General features: G+C 40.8%; 1 protein-coding gene across 4 annotated transcripts in view; it reads right to left on the bottom strand.

Moving 5' to 3' along the window:
• unc5a (unc-5 netrin receptor A) overlaps nt 1-14,407 on the bottom strand; it is a 165,045-nt gene that overhangs the window by 134,561 nt on the left and 16,077 nt on the right. The window lies entirely within an intron of this gene.

The raw sequence follows: 14,407 nt of genomic DNA, 5'->3' as shown, positions 1-14,407 counted from the left end.
TAAACACACCTAATATATTTCAACATTCTCCCATTTCTCCATCTAAGTAGCTCAGCTGAATTGCAAAACTTGTACATAAGAGAATGTTTATTCCTCGCCGAGTCTGATGAGACTTCAGTGGCTGTGCTTCTCTGTTAGGGTTGACTGGTTTAAAGATAAAAAGCTAACACACTCACCTTCCTCTGCACCTGTAGGTACTGTAACCTTGCCATTTCAGGAGATAATAAGACGAGCTGTCTTAGTGGGGAGGGGTGGGTGGGCAATCTTTCTCAGATCTTGCTTACCGCTCTGTTGTAGTTTATTCCTCAGGAATAAGAATTCAACTTAATAGCAAGGAACAAAATCTTTTATTCCCCAAAAAATGTGAGAGCTGTCTGTCAACATTTACGCTTTGAGTGAGAGATGAGGGGGGGAAAGGTGTGCTTGTGCAATTTGTTCGCTTCTGAGCAACAGTCTGTGCAGGTAATGCCAAGTTTTTTGCTTTTCACACCTTCCTCGACTGGCCTATTTTAAGATGTGGAGAGCTTTCCCCTCCTAATTCCCAATACAACATAGTAAATCCCAATGCAACAGACTGCAGCCACCGCCATCGAATATAGTGGCTACCATGGAAACTATCCTGAACTTGAGTATCAATATACCACATAACTAGATGATAGTAAAAACACTAAAATAGTCTACATCCCTGGCACAGTCATTAACATAATGTGCCAAATGAATAATAGGCCTACATGCAAGCAATGAGCTCCTCATCTCATAGTGAACAGATATACTGTGCTCCGCTGTTGTTCTCTGACAAACCATATTAGCAGATCACTTAGTCACTGTGTAGGAAAAAACATTTTAACATTTAGCTCTAACCAAAGAGGCACAGGAACTCAGGATGCTGAATACAACTGCGCTGCAAACTGTAAGAAAAGTACAACATGGATTTCGACATACAACAGAGTCAAAATGGTGGCTTACTCCTTTCATACTCACGAGAAAGGAGAAAACATGTCTCCCAGCTAGACAGGAGCAACAGCGGTGGTTTGATCTCTGCTTGAGCTCCACTTTTCAATTGCTAGTCACAAAGATGTAAGAGCATATGTCTGGCATTTAACAGCCATGAAAAATAGTCATGGAAGAAGCTGGGGAGACAGAGACGGTGACTTTATTCTGAAACATCACTGTCTCGGTTGTCAAAAACATGCTGATAGACAAAACATGCTAATAGGCACACACACACACACACGCACAAACTCACAATTAAAAAAGCTCTGGAGACAGCAGACTGATTGTTTATCTGCATCGTAGCATAGAGAATTGAAATCCGCAGCCACAGATAAGACATCAATCTTCCTCAGTGGGCTGCGTAAATAAATCTGATTACGGACAGAATCATTTCCCCTTTAGAATTGTTTTATCTGCTCATTCCATGCCTCAGCACCAGATAACTCGGAAAGTGCTCGGCACAAGGTGGTGGCTCGCCTCGCAGCTTGTCTCACATCAGCGTCGCGGGCCTTTTGCCAGTAGAATGATGTCATACTCGAGTGGAACTTCAACATTTCTGTAACAGAACCACCACCATTATGTAATGCCACAGAACTGTTGAAACAGGAAATAATAAGGACTGGTGACTAATACAGGGCAGAAACGAGGGTAAATAATTGCTGCAATTACTGTTTCCATTAATCGATCAATAGTTTGGAAAAAAGGACAACTACTATTGTTATTTTCTTGCTGTAGTTTTCATATCCTTAACTAGTCATTTCAGCCTTTGTGGAAATCTATTGTACAGCCTGACGTTTCTTGATCCCACTTGACCCAAAATGATATAAAGCATAAGATCACTCCGCCTCCTACCTCTATCTTCCCGTTTTTTTCTTATTTTTTCTTAAGAAAGTTTCTAAGATAAGTCCACATGTTCTTAAACAGCAGAACAGTTTGCGCCTATGCTCCTATGCTGATGAATCCCTTTGTCCTTGTAAGCTGAAAGCATGTGCCGGTTGATCCTACTTAGCATTGCACACACAGAAATACTCTGTTGTTAATACTCTATTGTTATAAAACTGGGCCCAATGAGTGACCCTGACCAGGGGAACCCACTGGTTGTCTGCTTGTTACTAGTTGTGAATTGTTAAAATTGTGGTGGTTACTGTACTTACTATTACTGTAATTTGAAGCACTCTCTGGCACATGAATGTCCTTGGGGATAAATAAAGTTCTATTGAACTGAATTGAATTGAAATAGAAGAAAAGGAGGAAAAGTTGAGAGAATCAAGTCTAGAATGCGGACGGAGCACTGAACTCCAAACAAACAAAAAAAATCAATAGTTCTGGAGGTACTTTTGCAGGAAGTGAATGCCAAATAATGTCACATGTAGTGACGTCAGTAGTGGATATATAGTAACACAAACAAAGATGCATGGGAAGTTAAGAATACACGTTAATCAACCACCTGAACCTGACCTGCCAACTTTATGCATTATAGCAATACAATGTCAGGCCTGAGGACAGAGACGAGTGTCACGGCGCTCTCCGAAGTGTGTGTGTCTTTACAGAGAGACAGAGGAAGGTGAAGAAGGTGAAGGTGGACTATTTAATGCAATGTTTGTGTAAGTTATTCGGCCCGCACCACCCATGATATTGCCTAACATGATCAATCACTAATTATTAGATGCCACGGTTCCCAATAACATAACTGATGTGGTCTGAAGTGTCAGTGTAGTGTCTGTTTAAAAGACTGTACTGCTTGTTGTAAGATTAATCAAAGTAATTATTAAAAAAAGATCATTAAGTATGAAAATTATTGTAATTTAAACTGTATAATATTAAACAACAGAATTATTTAAAATGCAACACCTAATTATTTTGCACAAAATGTGCATGAGTGCACTCAAGTCTGCATAGATTGTGTTTTTACCAAGAACAAATCCCAAATAAGAATACATTGGAGAATGTCAGAATCTTTATGAAAACTGTGTGAGTGAATTCAAGAATAAAATGTATTCTTGAGAATGGTTGGTTGATGAGGCCCGATGCTCTTTGAATTAAATAACTTTAAAGTTTAAACACATATTGATTATTGCCATTAATTTTAAAGGAACACTGGACAGACATTTTTATGTCGGGAGATTTACAAGTCTCAAATTAAGAGCAATGCACCTCACGAACTAATCTAATCTTAAGTTTACTGATCACAACTCTGTTAATGAGACATGGCAATGTCAAAACACATCCTGATTATGTGCATAATTGCTATGAAATTCCCTATTTGTGCATCTAAGAGAATTTAAATGATATGTACTGTAAGTCATTCCTACTGAGCATCAGCTCATAATTTCAATACATTTCAGGCTTCTGAATATTTTATGCAGCCAAGGAAAAAACAAATTCCTGACAGATTTGGATAAATGAGATAATGTAATGCCGGAGTGTACTAAGCTTTTACACACTTCTCAACAAATCCTACTGTTTGTTTCCACATTGTAATGTGTTGGAATCCCTTTCAAGCAAAATAGAATTTGTTGGTTCTCTGCTCGGTGTGATAAAGCATTAAAAGACATTCAGACTGAGGTCAGTTCACTCTTGTGACCTGAATAAGCGTAGACAGCCACTAAAACGAATTTGGGCAAATCAGACGAGCCAGCAGCTGAGCACATCTACATTGTACAAGCCTGTATTCAGCAGACAGGCATGGTGACAAAGCATTCCCTTAAAACACACCAGATAAAAGACTAATTTGGTCCAATTTTGCTGGAGGGATGCTTATCTCAGAATTCAAATAAGGTCAAAAGAAAAAACAGTCACAGGGCCGGTGATAAGATCGCAGTGGAAAAGCAAAATAAACCCTGTAACCTCTCTGAAATGAGTTATGCTCTGGATCCTTGTAGATGTGGTTATGCCTCTTATTGCCATTTACCTCCAGTGAGGACAACACAAGTCACCACAATAAAGGTAAATAAATAAGTGATGAGGGCAATAAAAAGGAAAAGCAGAAGTTAAGCTTATCAGAAAAAAGCAACGTGCATTTTTACTCTAGAACCACCATGATAAGAAAACCGGACTTCAGTGGAAATAATAAACAAGAATCATAAATCATCACAGATTAGATGTTAGCATACTGTACTTTGGCCTAATCTCTTCCACAGCAGGCAATTGTTGCTTTCAGAATTTATCAGGAACACTCGGAGTGTGTTTGTAGTCGTAGGGAGAGGGAAACTTGTTCGGAAAAAACACCTTCTGCTGTAGTGCTACATAGAGGTTAAGGGTAAGAAACAAAAAAAAGAAAAATGGGATTATAAAAGTTTAGGATTCATCAAACTATTTGACAAACGATGTCAAGAAAAGGACAAAAACTGAGAGAGCTTATGAACTAAACGACTCAGATCTCATAGAAGTTGGGTTCATGTCCTGCCAGCAATGAGCCGAGACAGGGAAACTGCACTGTGAGACAGTAATGAAAAAAGTGCGGTTCCATCAGCTCACTGCCTCACCTGTCTTTAAAATGAAGGTAGAAATGAAAGATTGCTGCAACAGAACTGTCTATCACTTATGGACTACAACCCATCAGAGCAGGATACCCATCCAGGAGACAATGGTGGATCACACTTTCTAAGCACACCTTCTCCTTTTTGATCATTAACGATAAGAGCTGGTTGAGTTATTGACCAGAGAAAAGAGATCTAAGGGGTATCTGATTGCCTCAGAGGAACCACTTTTGGTATCATGCAAAAAAATATATTACATAGAAAATTACTGTATTTCTGATGCTATCAATTGTTGCCAGCAGATGTTGAATTACTGGCAACAGTGTAGCTTGAGACAGCCTCACAACCATTCATGGATGCATGAAAAACACTGTGGTTGTCATGGTTAGTGCTGCAACGAACACTTACTTTAATGATTAATAAATGATGAATCTGTTTTCAGCACCACCTTGCTCAAAAACAATGTAAATTTGTATGGGACGCAACCTCACTTTCCCACAACCTTTTAACAACACGACAGGTTGATCGATGACTGATGGTTCGTGCTAACATGACATGGGCGCTCATGTGAGAAATTACTGCTAAGAGCAGCAACAATGTAACCAAGATTGCACCATAAGTGAGTTCTTGGATGTGATGAGAAATGACTTGATCCCTAGTTACAAGAGCACAAATGGGCATGGCCGCTGGAAAACCCATCTATATTCTGGGGTGTTTGCCTATTTGGCAGTTTTCTCAGGTATTAACACTTGGCCGTGGTTGCTGTTGCTACCTCAACTCCACCCTGGTTGTGTCACCCCTCTGCCTGAATTTAGGTCCTCTAGCTCCAAATAGCAAGATGACGATGAGCAGTCAAACTACAGGCTTCAAAAGTCTCTCGCTGTACTTTTCTTTGACCTTGCAAATGTGTCACGATACTTTTTGTGTTTGTCCATATGAGAATAAATATAGCAGCTCTATTTCCTCCAAGAGAAATAGTTCCACTTTATTTCTATCTCCATTTAGCTTGTTGTTGGTGTTGAATATTACTTAGATTTTTCAATTTGATTATTCTTCTGGTTTAGTTTAAATTCTTGGCATATTATGTGTGTCTCCATCCACCCTTTGTTATACAAATTATCAATTAGCGCACAAAAAAAACCTGATTGGAAACACCAAAAATTAAAAAAAAAAAAAAAAAAAAAATTCTAATTACTGCAAACAAAGAAGTTTTTATGCTTCAGGGAGCTGGAGAAGTGTTGGTGAAATGGTTGTGAAATACCGTCACGATGTGCTGTAATTGCACTGGCCATTGCAAGCTCTCTTTTGCATCTCTGGATGGCTTTTACCCCGCTTAAATGCACACAGGGCTGTTACCAGAACTCCTCCAAGAGCACAGAGCTGTAATATCAGTTGTTCAAAACCCTCTATTTCCATTGTCCAGTGTGCTTGTGGTTATTTTACATCCACTGTTTTCACTCGTTATACTGGTGCCAAGTATGACATTTTGTTGTGCCTTCTTCTGCAGGCTTCTGACTGGAGAATTAGCGCCATGTATTGCTCATCTCGATAAGCCATTTCCCAATATTTGCATAACAAGTTTATAAAATGATCGACTTCTGTCCACCCTTTTGCGCCCTGATGAAGACCTTTGGCTCAAAACTGGTCGGTGTTTTAATGTAAGCAGCCATGTTTTTTGACTTAATTCAAGTGCATTTGTACCTGCTCCATGCACGAGTGCCTGAAGTTCATGTATTCTTTCCATTTGCATAGCAGTTGTTGGATGAAAAATGCATAAACTTGCTCTTTCTTTTGCCAATTTTCTGAAAATGTGGCTAAAATTTGTGCTACATTTTGATGAAAAACCAAACTATCATCTTTTTAGCTACAGTGTATGTGCATGTTGATGATTGGGTAACCTCAAAATGTCCATGAAAGCTCAGTGGGTCAAACACTGCTCTTAGGAATATATTAGGGGAACCAAAAATGTTTCTTGACATATGCAAGTTTTTTTTTTGTTTTTTTTTAAATTTGGAACTGGTTCCAGTTATGAACAGGTTCTCAAGGTTGAACTTTAAATCCCCAGCACTTTTGCACTTTTCTTTAATTTACAGATTTCTAGAATTCTCTTTGTTGTCTTAATGGTTAACTCACAACGATTCGTTTTCTACTGAATGCTTCACTAATTCCTCTACACTATTGGATCAGCTCCGAACAATCTACTGACATAAATACATTTTTTATAAGCATGTCGGCGGTCAATCGTGTCTGCCTCCTGTTCTGTGTAAAAATACAACCTAATTAGCCCACTTCAGATTTTATGCGCACGAGTCAGAAAAGCACAAGTTCAAAGCTGGATCGTTAATCACTGGCTGGATAGTTAAACACATACAGCTGCAGAAAAATAATAATAAATTACAATTAAACCTAAAACACAAGTGGTGCACAGATGCACAGCGGCGAGAGCAGGAGGAGGAAACAGCAAACTCTCTAAGCTGGACAATTTTTCACAGCTGCTGCTTGCTCGCTATTGACAGCAACAAAACCAGTGTGGTGGTCCATAAAGTGAGATGTGAGAGTGAGTGCAATATCCCCTTGTTTTGCGATGTGCATACATAAAACGCAGACCAAACACTAACCAATATATTAGGCTGCCACACCACGCGTGATAAATGATGATAATGTAAATGACTATATGCCAAGAGAGTGTATCGGTTGCACCTGTAGGCCTGTGGTCATTTGTTTTGTGATTGCCAAGGGCGTAATGAGCAATAGGCACCCTGTGTGAGTAAGCCTGGTTTGTTTTGCCCTTTGTGTTGCATTATCTGGCTGACCTGTCACAGCTGTATCACCGGGAGGTTTATTGGATTTAGAGACTGGGCTGTTGCGGTTTACACCTACACCTTCTGCTGTCATGGGTGCTGATCAGCATTTCCTGTGTGGTGTTACCACAGTGTCCTCTCCAGTGTCTCATTTTAAAACCTGCCTGCTGTGACAGTACATGCTAATGTTAATGCGACGATGTAGTGGTTAGCAAATTAATGTAGGTGATGAGTGGGGACCTAACAAAAATAAAAAGGGGCACGCCAGGGCCTGTCACCCTATTATTAGACGAAATACTCAAATGCACCACATGGCCAAAAGTATGTGGACAGTACATTAAATTACACCTAAGTGTGTCTGTTGAACGTATTATTACAAAATCACAGCAGTATTTTAGAACTAGGCTACAGGGATTTCCCCCCATTCAGCCACAAGAGCACGAGTAAGGTCTGCTATTGATGTTAAGCAGTTGAAGTTCATCCCAAGGCCGTACAGTGTGGTTCGGGCTGTTGCTATGCATCATTCGCACATATACCTATGAAGAGTAATGCACCAGAAGATGTATATAACCTACGTCATCGGAAGATTGAAATCATGTGACAAATGCAATGACAGAAGTAAAAAAGGAAGGAGTCTAAGGAGTGAAAGTCGTCATAAGGAGGCAGATTGGGGTGATGGATGTGTCAAACAAACCCTGGACTTTCCCCCAGGAGACTGGTGTTCGTATCCCATGTGACACTGAGTTATTTTAAGGAATATTGTCACCATGTTTCTTTTCCTAAATCCAACCTATGTAACATCATGTTAAGTACATAACGTGATGACACCCAACCATGATTGTTTTCCTAAACCTAACCTATGTAACTTTACATTAAGTATGTACTGCGATAATGCATTTCTGGGATGCTAATTAGTTAGATATCATACCCTTGTATGAGGATACAGTGTGTGGTTAAATTCTAGGCTCTGTACAGGCCAGCAAAGCTCTTCACCACCAAACTCTGAAAACAATTTCTTTTTTTGGATCTCACTTTGTGCAGGAAGTGCAAAGTTGGAAGCGTACTATTGTCTATGGCAGTGGTTCCCAACCTGAGGGTCTGCTTGTGAATTACTGGATGATGTTATCTCCTCTTGCCTCTTTTTGTTTTTGCCTGGTATAAACCATCTACATTAAACTACTACCACCACCACTACTTTAAGGGGCCACAAGACAAAGGTTGGGGACCAATGGTCTAAAGCATATAGACCTTTTTCACAGCAGACATTTTGACTAGTCATCGGAGGAAAAGCACAGGTGAAACTGATAACATTAACAGTGGCTGAGTTCCAATTAGTGTCCCAGTAAGCTATTCCAGTGTGCCAGCATGCACAGTGTCAAAGCCTGTCATGAGTGGAATGCAGCCATCATTGATGCCATTTAATACACCTGTGCTTTTCCTACAATGACGAGGCAAAATGTCTGCTGTGAAAAAGGTCTATTGAGTGTCATACCATGTCGTCAAGCTAGTTTGCTGTCTCTGTCAAGTAGCAGTCCATTAGTCACTCACTCTACAGCAGGAAACGACACTTCAAAATAAAAGCTATATGCTGGAAATTCACTGTACTACAAAATAAAGTGTTTTTTACAAATTCGACATGTAGTCCATTCAGAATGGAGCTGTGACCCACCAGTTGGGAACCACTGGTCTGAAGTATTACTGGATGCTGCTGCATTATGATTCTCTTAATTGGAACGAAAGGGCTTAGCAAAACTGCCTCAGACAAAAAGTACAAACATGTGTGGACAGGAGTGTCCAAACTCTTTTGGTCATCTAGTACCTGTAGCTCACAAAGTGCATAATGAATATGAATTTTATTACCAGGAGGGAAACTCAATTCCTTGCTGGACTATGAACACTGCAGTCACGTATTTTTCAGGGCCACAGGTAAGCTGCTTAACTCCACCTCTCAAAGTGGGACTACAGAGTGAGGGATAATTCAATAACGTGCAGCTCTCAGAAAGATCATGGCTTCTGGTATCCCCCCCCCTCCCCTGCAAAGCCACGACACCGCCTGAAATCTACAATGACAAAACTGACAGCTGTTGACTGGGGACGTGGCATTGAGGAGAATCAGGTCCCAGCGCACAAACTCATCCCGGCGCTCCCGCATCATCGCAGTGACAGGACTCAGGAGCCAAGGCCTGACACAGGGGAGAGAGGGGATGGGAACGTTAATGTATCATTCATCAGAGCTCGGCACCCTGCCTCTGCTGCAGTATGAAAACATAACTGTAATGAAAATCCTATCGATCGGAGTCGCTTCCTTTTAGACAAATTGCGCTGTTTTCTCTGCCTTTCAATTGTTTGGAAGGCAAATGTAAAGAGCAAAGATGAAACCCCTGGAGACATCATCGTCAATGCTCCGTGACAGGCAGACTTTGTATCAACTTTAGCTACAGACAGAGCCTTCTGCAGAACCAACACCGAGCTGCATTTGAAGACATTCATCAGCATTGAGAAAAAGCTGGTGAATTATCATATTCAGTGAATAAATTGGCCAATCAGGCTTATGATGTAGCATATAATTGACTCAGATTATGTAAAAACTGCAATAATTTACAAGGCTTGATAAGATCATGGGTACAGTATGTGCTATTCCATTAAAAAGGGATTTCAAACGGATGTCAAATATGTGGTGAAATGCGTTTTTGCTGTGACCAACAGCATTTGAGTCTGTTAAAGTTAAAGTTCCCCATCACCCAGAATGAGGAGCATCACCCTCCCCTAATCCACCTACATAATTCTAGAGGCTGGGGAGGCCCTGTGGTAAGAGACCATCTCTGCTTTGATATACCAACACCCTTGCAGAAGTGTCCTTGATCAAGACGCAGCTACAGGGGAGCTGCTCCTGTGTGTTCACCCCTTTGCTGCAATGCAAACATGCAGCTCTCCGGAGGAAAAAGGCATAAAAAGCTCATTTTAACACAGCGCTGCTCATGTCAGTGCGCTGAACTCCTCTTTTGCAACACTAGAGCTGTTCTCTTGACTAGTTAGCCTCCGCTGTCTGGTCTCTGAGGCCTCAGAACCAAGATGGAAATCTTCAGAAAGGATCTCTGACATCATCACCACTATCAGCGGTCATTAGGGAAAGGACAGACAAAGAAAACTATTTTAGAGCACTGCAACACAGACAGTTATGTGGTCCCAAAGGAGGCTTTTGCAGAGCTAACATGCATGAAGTGACAAGGCAGACACTGAGTGCGGATAACCATCTTACCCATGTGCAGTCATCCTGCATTTCTAAATTAAAGATAGGGAGATAGTGCAGCCACAATCTGTGCTCGGGATCTCCATTCTCTGGTGGAGTAAAGGGACTTAGAGGAAATAGATCAATCCAGCATCTCAGGGGTCAAGGGTTTATTTAATGAAGTCATATCAGCGATGCCTGCTCCTCTCTGTTATCACTGGGTGGCATTTATACACAGAGGCGGTGGAGAGGGTCGTGTTTATAACCACTGTGATGTTATAAATACCACTTTCATTATCTATGTTCCAATTGTCACTAATGACGATGGAAGATTTTGATTCTTTTAAGTCAATACAATCATGACATTGTCGCACCATGTATGGGAAAACTAAAGCAGACACATAATGTAGAGACTGTGCAAGTGAACACGTATGATTTAGTTCCTTATGTTTTTCACGAACATGCTACATCTCTTCAGTGTACACCACTTTGGGTAAGATGGAATTTCAGCCCTCACACTGTGGAAATTATAAATGAGACGCTTAACTGAGCATCAGTTGCTATTTAAACCCACAAACTCCATGACAAACTCTGCCAACTGGGGTGAAAATTTTAACTCAGAAACCTCAATTTCTACCGCTGCGCTACCAACTGTTCATGGTGAATAACAAAATGTGTGGGTGTGTGGGTGGGGACTGTGTGAACAATTCTGCTTCTATAAACATATCATGAACACCACTTTGCACTGAGAAACACAGAGAGGGATTCAAACTTTCTTGTCTTGCTGGAAGCATTTTGCATCTCGACTCAGAGACCGAAAGAAATAAATGAACAGGACCAGACACTGTCAAATAGATCTGTTTGTATCTCTGCATGTGTGTTGATGGGTGGGGCATTCATGGTATCACAGAGTAATAAAGCCATCAGTGAAAATGAAAGAATAAGCCAGAATTGAGGATAAACTGACACAGGAGCTTTGACAGCAATAACCCGACATGCAGGGGGAATTAACCAGGGTATTACAGCTAAACCAGTGGGACTCTGCAGCTTCCATAGGGAAACTTAGACACATGGACCGCCATACATGCTGTGACCTAGGAAATAGAGAGTGACGGGATAAGACTCTGCCTTTGAAGGGAAAAATAACGGGTCGAACTTTGTGGTTCTATCTGCAATCCTTTCTTTTCTGATAACATATAATTTAATGATCAAATAACTTAAAATTCTGTCAGAATTATGAGATACTCCAGCCCAGAAATGAGAAATATTTCTTGACACTGGGAGGGCTTGCATTTCCAGGCTCGTGTTTTGACTCCAAGTGTCATGGAGATGGAGATTTAGTGTGACAACGCTGATGCCAAGTGTTGTACTCCTGCAATGGTTTGCAGAAACATGGCACATTCAACATTCAGACTTTGCACACAATATTCCCCGACTTGAATTAGCAATGTGGAAAAATAACATTACCACTCAAAATAAAAAAGGAACAGAGAGATGGCATTTCTCAAAGAGGGACTACACTGGAGAATGCTTTTTGTTTCATGAGTCAACCTTGGACAAAAACAAGAGATACTTTACCAAAGGCGGTAAACACCGAGTTCGACTACTTCCTGCAGAGACTGACAGCTGCACCGGTGCATTACTGTCAATCACAGTTTCTCCTGTTAGTTTGGGGCTATATGTGCTGTTTAAAATACAGAGAATGAACACTTTTATGGAACAATTTTGGCAAATGAGCTTGTCTTTTAATCCAATTAGCTTTGGATCCAACAGTCACTGATAATTCTTAGTATTAAAACTGCAAAAAAGACAGGACCACAGAGATAGCAAAAAGCTGTTTATGATTAAGTTTATGGATTCATAATTAGCAACTGTAGTTTAAAAATGCTCTTAATGCTGTTATGCTTCATCACAGTCTTAAAGTGTTTAGTGCCCACACCAGAAAAATTCTCTATCTGTTGTTAAACACATTTAGTTTGCCTCCCAGTGACTCTGTGACAGCAACCAAGATTGAATGAAGATCAAGTCAATACACCCCTGCTGTTTAACTCATATTTTACTGTTGACAGCGTTACAAAAAAAAAAAAAAGCCATTTTAGATTGATTACTGGCAGGATAATGCAAATTTGCATATAATAAAAATTAATTCAGAAGCGAGCGATTATCAGGAAAAATATTCAGCTCTGTCAATTAAATTTATTTATTTCCCGTAGCCACAGGAAAATTACAAATTATTCTTCATAACATTTCATTTAGTTGTTATTCTGCATATGGTTTTGTTTTGTTAACACGCTCACCTTCTGAATTTAACCTCATGAATAAAATAACACAGAAAAGGGGGGAAACATAACACTAACATTTGATTTCCCTCTTTATCATTGCTTAATTTTAATAGTTTTAACAGCCTAGCAAGATGAAAAATGACAGTCACACACATGTGAATATACTGTCTGTACGTGTGTGTGTGTGTGTGTGTGTGTGTGTGTGTGTGTGTGTGTGTGTGTGTGTGTGTGTGTGTGTGTGTGTGTGTGAGTGTGAGTTTGTGCTATTCATTTGACACTTTTTTTCCTCCCTTTTGTTGAAGGAACCGCCAGCTTAGCTTCAAGCACATGGCCCTATAATTGTTCCTTGGTTCATATCTGTCATGACACTTCTATAGGTCTACAGCCGCTGTCACTAACCACAGCCTGCAGCCCAAATGGGGTCGCTCTATTTTTTCCTCAGTATCTCATACAACCAGCCTTTGTTCCTCATAGTACAATCTGGAGATGCCATTAGTGGGGAGGGAGACAGTGATGTTTAGTGACAGCCAACGACTCCTCTGGTCAAGAAAGTGCCCCGGAGTCATCAGAGTGTCACACACACCCCTTCACCCTGACTGAACACAGCCTCGGCTCCCAGGGTTCACCTTTGTTCTAGCTATCTGAAAAGCAGGAAGCTAATTGTGTGACAGGGGTCGGGGTGGGCAGCACCCACGACAGCCTGAGTTGTGCCACTGCGTAAAGCTGCCAGCCCTTCTTGTCAAACATACTGCAGGAGAATCCGACACAAAAATTAGGCGAGAGGGGGAGGCTCTCATTTTGCTGCAAGTGGCACTTTTTGTCTTTGTGTTCTGTTCATGACTATTGTCATCACATTTAGGGCTCAGCTCAAAAAAACATGCAGAAACTCTGCGAGCGGCTGGGCAGGATGATAAGAGAAGAGCTACATGGCCTGTTTGGAGCTGATAACTCAGACTCAGCATAAATCAAACACCTTCTGGCGATTCAAATAATTTGTACAGTTGGGCATCATATGTTGAGAGGGGAGAGAAGAATTCAGTGTAAGGAAGTATCATGCCTCAGTGCCCCAAAATGAAATGCTGCAGACTTGTCAAATTATATCTTCCAAGTGAAATGCTTATGCTGTGATTTACCAGCATTACTGTGTAATACACAACACGTTTTTTTCACACTATAAATTAAGTACGACTGCAGAGAACTTTTCCCAGCTCCATCCATCACAATGGTTACATAATGCGAACACATTTATTTCCTCCACCAGCAGATACAGAATGAGAAGTGTTGTCTTGACTCCTCTGTGGTTATTTAACACAGCCAAACAAACAAAGTAAATCAGCTTGTGGTTCATTTGTGGATAACGTCACGTGGAGACAACACCACAAACCACTCTATAGGCAGTTAATGGGTTTACTTGGCTGCTTCGTACTTGTGGGACCTCGGGCCCTACTGTTTGCTTTAGGCACTGGCAATTTCCACCAGGCTGTGGAGGCTCTATGCATCAGTGCTGGCTTAACACAAAATGGCAGCCTGTTACAGAGGATGGGCACAGATAATGCTTGAGTTTATGTTGGAAAAAAGTCGACACGTGAATCCAAACCAAAGAGTGCTACTTTGCTCAGTGCT

Source organism: Epinephelus fuscoguttatus, linkage group LG9, assembly GCF_011397635.1.
Source record: "Epinephelus fuscoguttatus linkage group LG9, E.fuscoguttatus.final_Chr_v1".
NCBI classification, from domain to species: domain Eukaryota; kingdom Metazoa; phylum Chordata; class Actinopteri; order Perciformes; family Serranidae; genus Epinephelus; species Epinephelus fuscoguttatus.
The sequence above is the reverse complement of the archived record's forward strand: the minus strand, read 5'-3'. Positions and strand labels throughout refer to the sequence as shown.